The 17,554-nt window shown below is 40.9% G+C and overlaps 1 pseudogene; it reads left to right on the top strand.

Annotated features, from left to right (window-relative positions):
- The first annotated feature begins 578 nt into the window (after positions 1-578).
- Positions 579-1,418, top strand: LOC120861563 (annotated as a pseudogene).
- Positions 1,419-17,554: the final 16,136 nt, after the last annotated feature.

Here is a 17,554-nt window from a genome sequence, read left to right as displayed (position 1 = left end):
CCCTACCAGCCCCAGAAGGAAAGAGGGTAAAGAAGAGCATATTTCTCTCAACTCCTCCTACCCTTTATTTAAGCCCCATCTCATGTCCCAACCTGGGACTAATCTTTTCCCACAACCCTGCCAGGGACAACATCCTTTCCCATCCTGGGAAAATCCATCTCCACCCACAAGGTATGATCTGGTCCTAGGCTCCTGGCAGTCATCATGATCTCACAGCTCATTCCTAAAATGCTTGTTTATTTAAAGTTAGTTAGCCCTGTGTACAAGAAATAGCTTGCCAAAGTGGGCCTGCCAAATGGTGCTGTGCTGGTCCAAGCTGATCTCAAGTGTCTAAGCTATTCTCAACTCCTGCTCCCAGCCCGTCCTCCTATGCTGGGTGAGGATGATATTAAGCCACCTTTATGTGTGATCTGTCTTCCACTTTCCATCTCCTGGAAGCAAATGGTTAGGCAAGAAAAAGAAAAAACAAAAAACAAAAATGCTAACATTTTCCTGAAACAAAAGATAACTTTTAGAGTTCTCTGAGCTCGCACTACCTCTCTCTTCCCCTGGGAGGATTCTTGGCTTTTTTTCCCAGCATGGCCCCCAAACACCAGTCTTCACTTACACCTCAAGCAAAGAAACCAAAGAAAGTGAGGCCGACTCCTGCCTCCAGGCCAGGCAAGGCCTCTGGTTCTTCAAACTTGCCAAAGGAAGAAAAAGAACAGCAAGAAGCAACTGTACATACTGATGAAGTACAAAATGAAATAGACAGACTTAATGAACAAGCCAGTGAGATTTTGAAAGCAGAATAGAAATATAACAAACTCTGCCAACCATTTTTTCAGAAGAGGTTGGAACTGATTGCCAAAATCCCAGATTTGGGGGTAACAACAATTGTTAACCATCCACAAGTGTCTGCATTGCTTGAGGAGGAGGATGAAGAGGTGCTGCCTTATTTGACAAGAGTTGAAGTGATAGAATTTGAAGACATTAAATCCGGTTACAGAATATATTTTTATTTTGATGAAAACCCTTACTTCGAAAATAAAATTCTCTTCAAAGAATTGCATCTGAATGAGAGTGGTGAACCCTCTTCAAAGTCCACTGAAATCAAACGGAAATCTGGAAAGGATTCGATGAAACGATCAAGTCAAACACAGAATAAAGCCAGCAGGAATAGACAGCACGAGGAACCAGGAAGCTTCTTGACCTGGTTTACTGATCATTCTGATTCAGGTACAGATGAGTTAGGGGAGGTCATCAGAGATGATATTTGGCCAGATCCACTACAATACTACCTGGTTCCTGACATGGATGATGAGGAAGGGGAAAGAGAAGCAGATGGCAGTGACAATGAAGAGGAAGAAGGATTGGAAGATACTGATGAAGAAGAGGATAAGGATGAAGGTGAAGAAGATGAAGATGATGCTGACTAAGGTAACGCTGATGGACTCCAACCTTTTTAATTTTCGCCCTGGGAGCAAGTTGCCGTCTTTTTCTTTTCTCCTCTTGTGCTCAATTGCCCTGTTTTTGAGGTCTCTTTTCTCCTTTATACCATGGTTCACAACTTATTTGGGGGGAAAATACCTTGAATAGAATTCAGTGGGAAAAGAATCTCTACTCCTTTCAGTTCCAAATTCACTCTTGTTGCTTCCTGTCTCAACAAAACCTTTATGGAATCAACATCACCATGCTCTGCGGGGGAAAAAAGAAAAAGCTTCTGCTCCCTTAGCTCTGCTGGAAGCTGGAGGGTGCTAGGCCCCTGTGTAGTAGTGCATAGAATTCTAGATAATTTCCTCCTTTCTCTGTATATTGGGGTCAGAGATTACACTGTGTCTCTATGTGAATATGGACAGTTAGCATTTACCAACATGTATGTGTCTACTTTCTCTTGTTTAAAAAAAGAAAAAAAACTTTTTAAAAAATGGGATTATAGAAGGTCAGCAAAGGGTAGGTTTGAGGTAGTTGGGTGGGTTAAGTGGGCATTTTGACAACATGGCTTCTCCTTTGGCTGTTTAATTGTGATGTTTAATGGACATCCTTGCAATTTAAAATGACACTTTTAAAATAAAATTCTCTCCTAAGTGAAGAGGAAATAAAAAGCCTCTTGATGAAAGTGAAAGAGGAGAGTGAAAAAGTTGGCTTAAAGCTCAACATTCAGAAAACTAAGATCATGGCATCTGGTCCCATCACTTCATCCAAATAGATGGGGAAACACTGGAAACAGTGTCAGACTTTATTTTTGTGGGCTCCAAAATCACTGCAGATGGTGACTGCAGTCATGAAATTAAAAGATGCTTACTCCTTGGAAGAAAGTTATGACCAACCTAGATAGCATATTGAAAAGCAGAAACATTACTTTGCCAACAAAGGTCCATCTAGTCCAGGCTATGGTTTCTCCAGTGGTCATGTATGGATGCGAGAGTTGGACAGTGAAGAAGGCTGAGCGCCGAAGAATTGATGTTTTTGAACTGTGGTGTTGGAGAAGACTCTTGAGAGTCCCTTGGACTGCAAGGAGATCCAACCAGTCCATTCTGAAGGAGGTCAGCCCTGGGTGTTCTTTGGAAGGAATGATGTTAAAGCTGAAACTCCATTACTTTGGCCACCTCATGCAAAGAATTGACTCATTGGAAAAGTCTCTGATGCTGGGAGAGATTGGGGGCAGGAGAAAAAGGGGACAACAGAGGATGAGATGGCTGGATGGTATCACTGACTCGATGGATGTGAGTTCGAGTGAACTCCAGGAGTTGGTGATGGACAGGGAGGCCTGGCGTGCTGTGATTCATGGGGTCGTGAGGAGTCGGACACGACTGAGCGACTGAACTAAACTGAATGATATCTTGAGCCCTGCCACTTGATGGGAGAATCAGCAGAACATGTAGAAGATCTTATTTGCAATTGACATTCTCTATTGTAATTTTGTTCCTGTTTATTTTTAAATTTTCTTTTGTTTCACTGGAAAGGAAAGATCAGACTCAGTGTTAAACATTGAAAGTGTGCATGTTGCTTTGTTATAATAAAACTAAATGTGCATACAAAGGAAAAAATATAATGTTTAGACATAGGGAAATTTAAACCAAAATTTAGCAAAAAGTACTGTGCACAATTTTCAGGCATATCAAACATACGTCCAATGTAAATTAATAAACAAATGGCTTAATACTGCCATCAGCAGCTTCTGTGTTTGGCTAACACCATTGTCAATTGGTCCTTGCCAAGAATAATGGATGTGTGTTTGTCTAAGTCAGTAAAAGTGAAAAACTGACCAAAGTCCTCTCTCCCAAGAAAAAGAGGACTATGACCTAAAGACAAAAACAAGTCTTCATGCTAAAAGTAAAATTTCCAAATACACTGCTTAGATCTCACTTTTTTTTTTTAACATTGTAACTATTGTTTGTTATCACCTCACTGCATGCCATCCTTCTAGCATACGCACCAAGCACAAAAACATTTTTGTTCTCTTTTTATTTTCAGAGTCAAATGAAATAAAAAGTTGTCATCGCCATTCCTAATTCATTTAAGAGTTTGATCCTATGAGATGCTATGAATATGTAATTTGTTCCATTAAAGTTCAGGTTAACAGGCTCAAAAATGGGTTAAAAGCCAGTTCACATTGCCAAGTATCCCTATTGGAAAAGTTAGCAATCTAGTGGAATGGGTCAGTTCACCTCAATACCCATCAAAATGTACAAGGATTTCTAGTGCAGAGAATTTTGTGGATATTTGTATGGCAGAGAAAAACAATTTTAAAAAAGCTAATCCAGCCTCTTTTCATGAGATTTAAACAGCAAAGTTTCAACTAAAATCATGATCTTATTCCAGTGACCTTTTTATTTAGTCTACACAGCTCACATTTTATAACATTTGAAAGAGTTGAGACAAGTGCTATGCGCATTTAATTTTTTGTTGGAAGACTAGAATCTCTGAATATTAGAGCTGACAACACACACACACAAACTAACATATCATCTTCCCCACCATGCTCACTTTATGGTCTGGCAATTGCTAGGAATACATGTTGGTGCTGGGGGAAATGAATGAATTTGAAGCACAAGGTTGCCAAATACAAGCCAAGCACCTCAACTTACTGGCTTGGTGATGCTGGTTGAGTTACTTCTCTGCTCTGGATTTCATTTTATTGGCCATAAGCTAGAAATGATAATAACAGATACCTCGTGGAAATATAGGGCTTCTCAGGTGGTCCTAGTGGTAAAGAACCCACCTGCCAATGCAATGGAGGAGGCAATGGCATCCCACTCAAGTACTCTTGCCTGGAAAATCCCATGGATGGAGGAGCCTGGTAGGCTGCAGTCCATGGGGTCGCTGAGAGTTGGACACGACTGAATGACTTCACTTTCACTTTTCACTTTCATGCTTTGGAGAAGGAAATGGCAACCCACTCCAGTGTTCTTGCCTGGAGAATGTCAGGGACGGGGGAGCCTGGTGGGCTGCCGTCTATGGGGTCGCACAGAGTCGGACACGACTGAAGCGACTTAGCAGCAGCCAATGCAAGAGACGTAAGAGAAATGGGTTCAATAACTGGATCAGGAAGATGCCCTGGAGGAGGGCATGGCAACCCACTCCAAAATTCTTGCCTGGAGACTCCCATGGCCAGAGGAACCTGGCAGGCTACAGTCCATGGGGTCACAAAGAGTCAGACATGACTGAAGCCGCAGCAGCATGGAAACATAGTGACGCCTGAGTAAAGCACTGTATATGTGGGCTGTGCTTGTTGTTCAGTCACTCAGTCATGTCCAAGTCTTTGCGACCCCGTGGACTGCAGCACACCAGGCTTCCCTGTCCTTCACCATCTCCCAGAGCTTGTTCAAACTCAGGTCCATTGAGTCAGTGATGCCATCCAACTCTCTTGTCCTCTGTTGTCTCCTTCTCCTCCTGCCTTCAATCTTCCCAAGCATCAGGGTCTTTTCTAATGAGTTGGCTCTTCACATCAGGTGGCCAAAGTATTGGAGCTTCAGCATCCATTCTTTGGATGAATCTTCAGGATTGATTTCTTTTCAGATTGACTGATTTGATCTCCTTGCTGTCCAAGGGATTCTCAAGAGTCTTCTCCAACACCACAGTTCAAAAACATCAATTCTTTAGTGGTCAGCCTTCTTTACAGTACAATTCTCTTATCCATACATGACTCCTGGAAAAACCATAGCTTTGATTATATACCTTTGCTGGCAAAGTAATGTCTCTGCTTTTTAATAAGTTGTCTAGGTTTGTCATAGCTTTTCTTTGAAGGAGCAAATGTCTTAATTTCATGGCTGCAGTCACCATCTGTAGTGATTTTGAAGCCTAAGAAAATAAAGTTTGTCACTCTTCCCATTGTTTCCCCATTTATTTGCGATGAAGTGATGGAATCAGATGCCACGATATTAGTTTTTTTAATGTTGAGCTTTAAGCCAGCTCTCTCCCCTACATAGCTCATTCAGTAAAGAATCTACCTGCAGTGCGGGAGACCTGGGTTCAATTCCTGGGTCAGGAAGATTCCCTGGAGAAGGAAATGGCAACTCACTCCAGTATTCTTGCCTGGAGAATCCCATGGACAGAGGAGCCTGGAAGGCTACAGTCCATGGGGTCGCAAGAGTCAGACAAGACTTAGTGCTTAATACAATTTTCTGCACAAACATTACACGGAGTTACACTGATGTGCTATGTGAGTATATGATTTGAAAGCACAGGACCTTAAAGTCCTCGTTTTCCCACGTGACCTTTATAAGTGTTATAGTCTTTATCTACAAAGTAGGACACACACAACGCTTCCCCCACAAGGTTTCTATGATGACCCATGAAATATGTGTAAAGCACTTAGAGTGCCCAGTACCTACACAGACACTTCCAGTGAGTGTCAACTCTCACTAGACATTTGATGATAAAACTGGTATTTCTTCAACAAGTATTTAAAGAGATCCAGCCATCTACTAGGCACTCTATCTGTGCTGGGAATGAAGGTGGGAAAAAGATACCTTCTGGCTCTGAGGGGACTCACCAAAGACTGGGAAATAGCTTACATCACATGTCCATTGCCAAAGCGATCAGTCATGTATGGATGTGAGAGTTGGACTGTGAAGAAACCTGAGCGCCGAAAAATTGATGCTTTTGAACTGTGGTGTTGGAGAAGACTCTTGAGAGTCCCTTGGACTGTGAGGAGATCCAACCAGTCCATACTGAAGGAGATCAGCCCTAGGATTTCTTTGGAGGGAATGATGCTGAAGCTGAAACTCCAGTACTTTGGCCACCTCATGAGAAGAACTGACTCATTGGAAAAGACTCTGAAGCTGGGAGGGATTGGGGGCAGGAGGAGAAGGGGACAACAGAAGATGAGATGGCTGGATGGCATCACAGATTCGATGGACATGAGTCTGAGTGAACTCTGGGAGTTGGTGACAGACAGGGAGGCCTGGCGTGCTGTGATTCATGGGGTCGCAAAGAGTCAGACACAACTGAGTGACTGAACTGAGAAGTCCCACAATCTGCCATCTGCAAGTAGGCAACCAGGAGTTCAGTTCAGTTCAGTAGCTCAGTCGTGTCCGACTCTTTGCAACCCCATGAATAGCAGCACACCAGGCCTCCCTGTCCGTCACCAACTCCCGGAGTTCACTCAGACTCACGTCCATCGATGCCAGTGATGCCATCCAGCCATCTCATCCTCTGTCATCTCCTTCTTCTCCTGCCCCCAATCCCTCCCAGCATCAGAGCCTTTTCCAATGAGGAGAGCTGGTGGTTAATTCAGTCTGTCTAGAGTCCAAGAAGCAGATGCATTGGTGTTTGAGGGCAGAAGAGGATGAAGATATCAGCAAATTCTCCCTTTCTCCACCTTTTTGTTCTACTTAGGATCTCAGTGGATTTGATGGTGCCTGCCCACTTTGTTGACCGTGACCTTCTTTACTCACTCTACAGATTCAAATGATAACCTCTTCTAGAAACACAGGGACACCAGATCCACTCAGGAATAATGTTTTACCAAGTATCTGGGCATCACACTCATGCTGGATTCTCCACCTGGAATACACCTCATTGTTCTTTTTATGTCAAACCCGTATGCTTCACAGCCAAACCAAAGTGCTCTCTATTGTAAGCATCTAGTTTTCTGCTTCTTTTCATGTTCCTTTAAGGAACAACTTTTTCTCTACATTTCTTCTAGTGTAGCTGCAGTCGTGTCTGACTTCACGACCCCATGGACTACAGCCTGCCAGGCTCCTCCATCCATGGGATTTTCCAGGCAAGAATAGTGGAGTGGGTTGCCGTTGCCTTCTCCATGGAGTTGTGAAGGTACTTGTTAAACAAGATGATTGTGAATCAAGAGCGACAAGATACCATCTTACCTATAAGAACATCCAAGTCAGAGGAAAGCAGAGCTAAGAGATAGAGAGAAATAAATTCCTAATAGCACTGTTGACCACTTGTACAGACATCTCTTAACTTTCAGTTAGGGAAGCCAGTCCATGTATTATCATCACTACTACTACTTCTATTATTATTACTGTTTAGTTACAATCAAGAATCTCCTGCAGACCAAGACCACACTTTATTGTTTCTCTTATGAATGAGAAACAAATATAGGATGAGTTACAGAAATGAGAATGAGAAACAAATAGTAGGATGAGCTTTTGCCTACTGCAGGTGCTCAGTAAATGTTAGGCTAGATTAATTAATCTATAATTCATGGAAAGAAATTTAATGGATTCCAAATGGCATACAACCTCACTAACATGTAATCTAGTTCATTAAAGTAGAGGAAATATGTCTGAGTCAAATGATTCATTTGTAAAGACTTTTCAGCTATTCAGTTTCTCTAGAGCCCCTAAAGGAACCTGTACTTTGCATAATAACCTACATAGATAGGAAAATTATGATTTTCCAAGTGTTTTTAATCCTCACTTTAGAAATGAGAAGAAGGCCTGGAGAGATAAACTGATTTCCTACAGTCACACAGGAAATGGACAGATCACTGCTGTGGAACCCTTTGATTCCAAAGGACTAGCGGTCTTTTGTCTTGCTCTGTCTCCAGAGCCAGGCTGGTATAGGAGTAAGAACTTTTGAAGTCATCCAACCTGGAGGTAAAACCTCATCCTCACCAGCTGTGAAGCACTACCTCAGTCTAGTGCATAGTAAATGGCAAATAAATGACAGCTTTTGTTATTACCATTAACACAGATTTTTATGTTTCTCAGTACAATAGAAATATTTAACTGACTCAAATCTTGGGGCAGTTTCATCTGACTATTTTCCACTGTTACCTGTGAGATTTCTCTGCCTTAGGGAAAAACAAACTCCCCAGAAGATGTTTCAATGGGAAAAAAGCATAAGTTATTGGTGTTCGTGTTATGATGGATTTCCCACCCATTATCCATAGGCTTTCATTATTCACTATAAAATGAGACTTTCCTGAGCTCATTGAGGGGAAAATATTAGTTGGCTATTGTTAAAGATTTGCTAAATTTCATTCATTTTAATCTAATTTAGGTTGAAATTCTTATAGGCTACAGTAGGTACTTCTCAATAGACTGAAGGTATTAGGTAACTGTTGTTGGAGAAGGAAATGGCAACCCACTCCAGTGATCTTGCCTGGAGAATCCCAGGGATGGGGGAGCCTGGTGCGCTGCCGTCTATGGGGTCGCACAGAGTCGGACAAGACTGAAGTGACTTAGCAGCAGCAGCAGCAGCAGATGAATAAGAAAATGTGAAAATGAATATAAGATTTAATCCTGTAAAAGTGAAAAGGCTTCAGGAATTCTTCCCTCAGGTGGAAGGAAAAATTAAAGGACAATTGACTCCTTTATGTGACTGCGATTCTCATCACTGTCCTACCTAAATGTCAAAGGACAGACCTGCAAAGAAAGCACCGACCCAAAAGACATAGCTAATAACAAGGTTTTCTGACCCACAAAGAAGGCTATTTGAGGCTACTGCAGAGAATTTTATTATGAAAACTTTATTTAATTTTTTTAAATTTAATCTAGCTAGGTCAAATGTGATTGCTTTGTAAATTTTTAAAAAAGTAAACACACCCAATGACTTAGATGATACTTAGAATTGGTGCACAATTTAAACAGAAGAACTAATGACCCAGAAAACCATGATGGTGTATTCACTCGCCTAGAGCCAGACATCCTGGAATGCGAAGTCAAGTGGTCCTTAGAAAGCAAAACTATGAACAAAGCTAGTAGAGGTGATGAAATTCCATTTGAGCTATTTCAAGTCCTAAAAGATGATGCTGTTAAAGTGCTATACTCAATAAACCAGCAAATTTGGAAAATTTAGCAGTGGCCACAGGACTGGAAAAGGTCAGTTTTCATTCCAATCCCAAAGAAGGGCAAGGCCACAGAATGTTCAAACTACTGCACAATTGTACTTATCTCAGACACTAGCAAAGTAGTGCTCAAAATCCTTCAAGCCAGGCTTCAATAGTACGTGAACCGAGAACTTTCAAATGTGCAAGTTGGATTTAGAAAAGGCAGAGGAATCAGAGATCAACCTGCCAACATCTGCTGGCTCATAGAAAAAGCAAGAGAGTTCCAGAAAAACATCTACTTTTGCTTTATTGACTACACCAAAGCCTTTGACGTAGCGTGGATCACAAGAAACTGTGGAAAATTCTTAAAGAGATGGAAATACCAGACCACCTTACATGCCTCTTGAGTAATCTGTATGCAGATCAAGAAGCAACAGTTAGAAGTGGACATGGAACAATAGACTAGTTCAAAATTGGGAAAGGAATACACCAAAAATTAATGCTTTTAAACTGTGGTTTTGGAGAAAACTCTTGAGACTCCCTTGGACTGCAAGGAGCTCCAACCAGTCCATCCTAAAGGAAATCAGTCCTGAATATTCATTGGAAGGACTGATGCTGAAGCTGAAATGCCAATACTTTGGCCACCTGATGTGAAGAACTGACTCACTGGAAAAGACCCTGATGCTGGGAATGATTGAAGGCAGGAGGAGAAGGGGACAATAGAGGATGAGATGGTTGGAGGCATCACTGACTCGATGGACATGAGTTTGAGCAAGCTCTGGGAGTTGGTGATGGACAGGGAAGCCTGGCATGCTGCAGTCCATGGGGTCACAAACAGTTGGACATGACTGAGCAACTGAACCATAACATTAAAGTTGAAAGCATGCCAATACAGAAAAAGAGAAGACCCTTCTTCCTAGGGGAGAAATATATTAACATTTTGCTGACAAGTGTACCTCTATGGCAAAAGTCTCTCTCAAAACTTTTCAAGAGAAAGCTGTAAAAGAAAGGGATATTAGGGGAAGGGGATTAACATGTAGATGGTGAGCATCTACTTCGTGCCAAGTATTGTCCATGAAGCTAAACATCTGTGAGCTCCTATCATTCTCCTGAAAACTCTTGTACAGATTTCCTCAATCCACACAATAGGCCTTTGAACTTCAGGGTACCGAGTAAAGTGCCTATTATCACCCAACTAATAAAAAATATGTGTTGAGACATAAAAAATATCAGTACTGTGATTAAAATACCAAAACAGAGACCTCCAAGGCTCATTCTTTTCCTGTTCCATCAAGTCTTCTCCCTCTTTCTTATTTAACTTTAGTAAGTTCGTTATATTGCTGTTGGCCAGAGATTAGTTGTTTACCAAACTGAGCTTCTCTCCCACCTGGGTTAGACCACAGTTTCTGACTTCTCTAAAAGTTATGTGGCCATGTGATTAAAATCCCGCCAAAGGAATGTGGTGGGTGTGATGACCATCATCGCCAGACCTCACCCACTTCCTATGGGCGGGGAAACTTCCTATGCAGTCCTCTCAAGTCTCCCTATTTGACTACCAACTCAACGAACATAACATGAGTTTGAGTAAACTCCGGCAGTTGGTGATAGACAGGGAGGCCTGGCATGCTGCCATCCATGGGGTCGCAGAGTCAGACATGACTGAGCAACTGAACTGAACTGAACTGAAACTCTCCCTATTAGCTCTTCTCTGAATTGTATTCACTCTGTCAAGACAGACAGGTCATGGTGGAGAGTTCTGACAAAATGTAGTCCACTGGAGAAGGGAATGGTAAACCACTTCAGTATTCTTGCCTGGAGAACCCCACGAACAGTATGAAAAGGCAAAAATATAGGACACTGAAAGTGAACTCCTCAGGTCGTAGGTGCCCAATATGCTACTGGAGATCAGTGGAGAAATTACTCCAGAAAGAATGAAGAGATGGAGCCGAAACAAAAACAACACCCAGCTGTGGATGTGACTGGTGATGGAAGCAAAGTCCGATGCTGTGAAGAGCAATATTGCATAGGAACCTGGAATGTTAGGTCCATGCTAAGTCACTTCAGTCATGTCCAACTGTGTGCAACTCCATAGACGGCAGCCCAACAGGCTCCCCCATCCCTGGGATTCTCCAGGCAAGAACACTGGACTGGGCTGCCATTTCCTTCTCCAACGCATGAAAGTGAAAAGTGAAAGTGAAATCACTCAGTCGTGTCCGACTCTTAGTGACCCCATGGACTACAGTTTACCAGGCTTCTCCATCCATAGGATTTTCCAGGCAAGAGTATTGGAGTGGGGTGCCATTGCCTTCTCCGGTTAGGTCCATGAATCAAGGCAAATTAGAAGTGGTCAAACAGGAGATGGCAAGAGTGAATGTTGACATTTTAGGAACCAGTGAACCAAAATGGAGTGGAATGAGTGAATTTAACTCAGATGACTATTATATATACTACTTTGGGCAAGAATCCCTTTGAAGAAATGAAGTAGCCATTACAGTCTAACTTTTTTCTATTACATGAAAAATAAAACTATATTTTAAGGTTTATTGTATAATAATCTTGTGATAATGTACTATTCTGATCACTTCGCTGTGCTTGGCAGGTACCAGGCCCCTTCTTTTAGTCAAAATCCTGAAGATACAAAGTGAATGTTCACTTCAGGATATGCACACATAGGCACTGTGTCATCCCATCTGGACAAGTGCCCTTTAAGTCCAGAGGGCTCAGCTAAAAAGGAAGAAATTGAGCAGAAACTACAGAGCTACTCTGACTTAAAAGGCAGCAAAAGCCTCTTGGCAAGAGAGGATAACTATGGCCACATATGTCTCTTAGTAGCTCAGTCCTCAGTCCTATGGTTGCTGTAGTCTTTCAGGAACCACTGAGGACAGAATAAACAAGGACAGTGGCTCTCCCTACCACCACTCTGCCTCTAGACTATGGAGTCAGTTACAGTCATGCTCTTCTAAGTTACCCAAAACTATGGCCTCAATCCACATAACCGCCAACCTGTACAGTTTGGCATCTGTCCCCAGAATACCATTTCTCCAAACCACAAAGAAAACCTCCTAAACCCAAGACTGCTGTTCTGAAAACAAACCAGAAGAGTAAGAACTTCACGAGGACAAGGACCACATCCTAATTATTTCTGATTCTCCAGAACATCCCAGAACACAAAATAGGCATGAAATGAACATTTGCTAAACTGAACCCCGAAGGCAGATCTGTTCAGACGAAAAAGAGTTTTCATGTCACCTCATGGTGATCGACTCCACAAGAGAGAATTGTTAAAGAATTCCGTGAAAATACATTAGAAATTTTCAGTAGGCATATAAGCATTAACCAAGTTTTCCTTCTTCGAAAGGAAACAAAAAGCTGTGTTTGAAACCCCACTGTAAAGTCAGACGACTACTAAGTCTCACATAATTAAGACAGAGTTGGCATTTACAGGAGTGAACTGCTACTGAAATTCAACTGCATCTACACATATACACACATACACACATCACATTGCCGCTTCACTAAATCAAATAAGTTTGCCAGTTTTGGTGATAGTGCTTGGAACTGTCTAATGTTGAAAATCAGGCCACCTACCCAAAACAGAAAGAGAGAGAGGGTAGAGACAAGGAGAAAGAGAGCCCTTTTAGTACAAAATATATTTAGCATAAAACCTGGTGACTCTTCTGGATAGCAAAGACTAAATAATTACTCTGGCCCCAGACATCTTTTCAATACAGGCTTTCTGCATTCTTCCACTTGTTATTTATGGAAAGATGGGGAGAGGGGACAAACAAACTCTTACCATGGCAACCCTTGCAGAACATGTTACAAATAATACTATCTGTCATGGCTTAGAGAGCACTTCACACCAGGGGGGGAAAATGCTTTTGACTTGATTATATGAGTATTTAACATCCATCAAGGAAAACATAGAAAGCAATTAAAAGAGCACTCACTTTGTCCCCTCAAGAGTGGAAATAAAACTCTGAGGATCCCTTCTTTTTAATAAAATCTTCATCTCTTCCAGGGAAGAATTGACAAATTTATATAAATGATCTTAAGTGTCTTAATGTGTTGAACAGGTTCTACCATTGTGCTAAGATTAAAGATAATGAGTATGTTTAAGGTTTCTTTCCAGTGTTTTCTCTCTGAAGCAAAAATGTTCCTTCCCCAGCAGCTGTTTCCTTTCAGGTGTTTACCCCCAGGTTACCATGGATTTACTTCTGAATCATAAGGTCACTATTGTCACTGGGCCAATTTGCTTTCAGTCTCTCTTTCTCTGCTCACCTTCACTCTCACCCTGCTGTCCTCTAAGTCTTCTAAATATGAGCAAACACCTTTGTTCTCCCTCTTGCTTTTGCCCTTAATCACCTTATCTGAGCTCTGGTTTCCTCTTTCTGAGAAACCCCCTTAGAACTGCCTGAAATATAAATGTGTACTAGTTGCTCAGTTGTGTCCGACTCTTTGCGACCCCACAGACTGTAGCCCATCGGTCTCCTTTGTCCATGGGATTCTCCAGGCAAGAATACTGGAGTGGTTTGCCCCTTCCCCAGAGGATTTTTCCGACCCAGGGATTGAACTCTGGTCTCTTGCATTGCAAGCAGATTCTTTACCACTTGAGCTACAGGGACATCCTTAAAGTGAAAGTCTCTCAGTTGTGTCCAGCTCTTTGTGACACCATGCATTATACAGTTTCTGGAATTCCCCAGGACAGAATACCGGAATGGGTAGTCTTTCCTGTCTCCAGGGGATCTTCCCAACCCAGGGATTGAACCCAGGTCTCTGGCATTGCAGGTGGATTCTATACCAACTGACCTATCAGGGAAGTATTTATACTGGGGAAACATAAATACTGTCAGGCAATAGGAATATAAACAGCAAGGAAAAGAGGCCAAGAAGATAGCAACTGCATCGATGCTATGTTGTGAGGCAGGCGAGAAGACAGGTTTTCACTTCTGGTCATCAATCCACAACTGGAACACATGAAGCTATTTTCCAAAAAGTCCTAGCTTCTAAGACTAGTCCTGACAGTTACCCAGGGTTAGATTAATCAGAAAATCTTTATGGACATGCTCAAAAACACACCTCTATTCTGATCATTGACAGAGTTCATTGATTCATTCAGAAAGGAATTTAGAATGACCATGTTCTAGGAACTGTGCTGGAGCACAATAATGCCTGTTAATTTTTGCAGTTTAGAGTGTAAGTCCTCTAGAAACCATCCTCTAACTTCTAAAGCTGAGTCAGATAACCTCCTCTGTATTTCCCTGGCACCTTGAGTTTGACCTTAAGCCAGCACTAATTGTTTTGCAATTAATTTCTTCTTTTTACAAGAAGATAGACTCAAATTTCAGGAGCAAATGAACCCCCAAAGTTCAGTAGTTGAACAAAACTGTATTTTTCACTTAAATCACTACCCAGTGTAGACTGGGTGGTCCTATAACAATGCTATTATCTAAGAACCCACTAAGGGACTCAGGTAGCTTCTATCCTTAGCATCTCTATTCAGAATGCTTTGCTTCCAGTTTAATGCACAGGATAAATAAGGTTGGAGAGAGAGAAAGAGTGTGTGACAGAGAGACAAAGGTCAAGACAATGGAGGTGCCAAATGCGTTAACCATTGTGTTAGAACTAGTGACACTGACCCCATCCAAATTGAGGGTGGGAAACGTGGGGAAACATATGGGGAGAAAAGTCACACTGTGTTCCTATATGCTAAATTAAATTGAAGACTCTTTGAGGATAGAAACTGGTTATATGAGAATGTTACAGCATGTCAGTATGTTTGTATCTGACAGAAATTAATCAATAGATACAGAAAGTTCAAAAAGATTTATTTATAAAGTCTTATTAATGAGGAAGTTCAGCATATATATTTTATACAAGAACAATATTAAAAGATTGTGCAAATATAATGTGCAAGTTTTTACAAAGACAATTTTTACAAAACAGGAAAAACTATAAGGTGTGTGGGAGTGTGATATGGTTCTTTCACTTTGGAGAATTGTTAGGTAACCTGTTATAAAGTCACATACCTACCTGATGGCTTAGCAGTTCTATTCCAGGTATTTACCCTGGAGAAAGAAAGGCATCTACCCACAAAGAGAACTGCAAGATTTTCTTAAGGAATTCTTAGGAGACTTGTTCATGAATAAGCAAAAACTGGAACAACCCAAATGTCAATAAATGCACTGTAGTATAACCATGCAATAGAATAGTACACACAATAAAATCAAATAAAATATTGCTAATGCAACAACAAGAAAGAAACCTAACACATTATGTTAAGCTTGGACCATATGAAAAAAAAATACAGAATGTATAATATGATTTATATGAAGTCCATGAATGTGCAAAACTAATGATAGAAATTAGTAAGTACTTATTTTGGTGGTAAGTCAAAATTTGATAGGAAAGCATCATGAGAAACTGTCTGGAGTAGTGAAAATGATTTATATTTGCTTTGAATATGTAAAGGTTTACACGACTATCAAAAGTTCTCAAACTGAACACTTAAGATCCATGAATTTTATTTTATTTAAATAATAATATGATAGTGCTTCCCTAGTGGTTCAGTGGTAAAGAATCTACCTACCACTGCAGGAGACATGGGTTCAATCACTGATCCGGGAAGATTTCATATACCATGAAGCAACTAAGCCCAGGTACCACAACTATCAAGCCTGTTATTTAGAGCCCAGGAGCCTCAGCTACTAAAGCTCTTGCTCCCTGGAGCCTGTGCTCTGCAACAAGAGAAGCCACTGCAATCAGAAGCCCACACACTGCACTCCCCACAGCTAGAGAAGAGCTGATGCAGCAATGAAGACACAACATTTCCAAAAATAAATAAATAAAATTTAAAATAAATGAATACCAAAAACCTTTAATTAAAAAAACAAAATAATATGACATTATGACAATGTGAAAGCTCTAAGTGCTCAGAAGCAAATTTCAGCGATGTTCAAGATTCTCCAAAATAGTTTATTGAACTTTATTGAAAAACATAAATGAAAATATATATCATAATAATGGAGAGGAAATCTCAATCCCATCAAAGTAATAATTCTCATTAAATAAAACTGCATATTTCGTGAAATTTTACTCAGTCTCAATACCTGCTTGTGTGAATGAATGTGTGCATGAATGTGTGTGTATGATCACCTCAATAGCTGATTTTAGAATTTATATAGAAAAATGTACAACCTAACTTTGCCATGATAACCTTGGAGGATGATCACAGCAAGAGGGTGAGTAGAAAAATGATGGAGCAAGACATACTACTATGTAGAAAATTTAGAACAATAATACTGTAGTGCTGACTTTAAAAACAATTTTATCATCAGTGAAAAATTAACTGATTCAAACTTAGCAGCAAATTGCAGTTTGGGATCTATAACCATGATGAGTCACATGCAAGTCATCACACAGTAAGAGAAGGATAACTCTTTTATAAAAGGGAAAAGAAAGTTGGAAGAGCTATGGTAAATAAAGATCCCATGGCATTTCATTGGCTGAGTTGTTACCAGGAAAGAAGAGAAGACTTTCTTCTTCTTTTTGGATTCTGCTATCATCACAGATAAGACACTGAAAGATGAACTCCCCAGCTCGGTAGGTGCCCAATATGCAACTGGAGATCAGTGGAGAAATAACTCCAGAAAGAATGAACAGATGGAATCAAAGCAAAAACAACACCCAGTTGTGAATGGGACTGGTGATGGAAGCAGGGTTTGATGTGGTAAAAAGCAATATTGCATAGGAACCTGGAATGTTAGGTCCATGAATCAAGGCAAATTGGAAGTGGTCAAATAGGAGATGACAAGAGTGAACATCAACATTCTAGGAATCAGTGAACTAAGATGGACTGGAATGGGTGAATTTAACTCACAGGACCATTATATCTGCTACTATGGGCAGGAATCCCTTAGAAGAAATGCAGTAGTCAGCATAGTCAACAAAAGAGTCCAAAATGCACTACTTGGATGCAATCTCAAAAATGACAGAATGATCTCTGTTCATTTCCAAGGCAAGCCATTCAATATCATGGTAATCCAAGTCTATGCCCCGACCAGTAACACTGAAGAAGCTGAAGTTGAACAGTTCTATGAAGACATACAAGACCTTCTAGAACTAACACCCAAAAAAGATGTTCTTTTCATTATATGGGACTGGAATGCAAAAGTAGGAAGTCAAGAAATACCTGGAGTAATAGGGAAATTTGGCCTTGGAGTACAGAATGAAGCAGGGCAAAGGCGAATAGAGTTCTGCCAAGAGAACGCACTGGTCATAGCAAACACCCTCTTCCAACAACACAAGAGAAGACTCTACACATGGACATCA

The sequence above is a fragment of the Oryx dammah genome, unplaced genomic scaffold, assembly GCF_014754425.2.
Source record: "Oryx dammah isolate SB20612 unplaced genomic scaffold, SCBI_Odam_1.1 HiC_scaffold_3, whole genome shotgun sequence".
NCBI lineage: Eukaryota > Metazoa > Chordata > Mammalia > Artiodactyla > Bovidae > Oryx > Oryx dammah.
The sequence above is the reverse complement of the archived record's forward strand: the minus strand, read 5'-3'. Positions and strand labels throughout refer to the sequence as shown.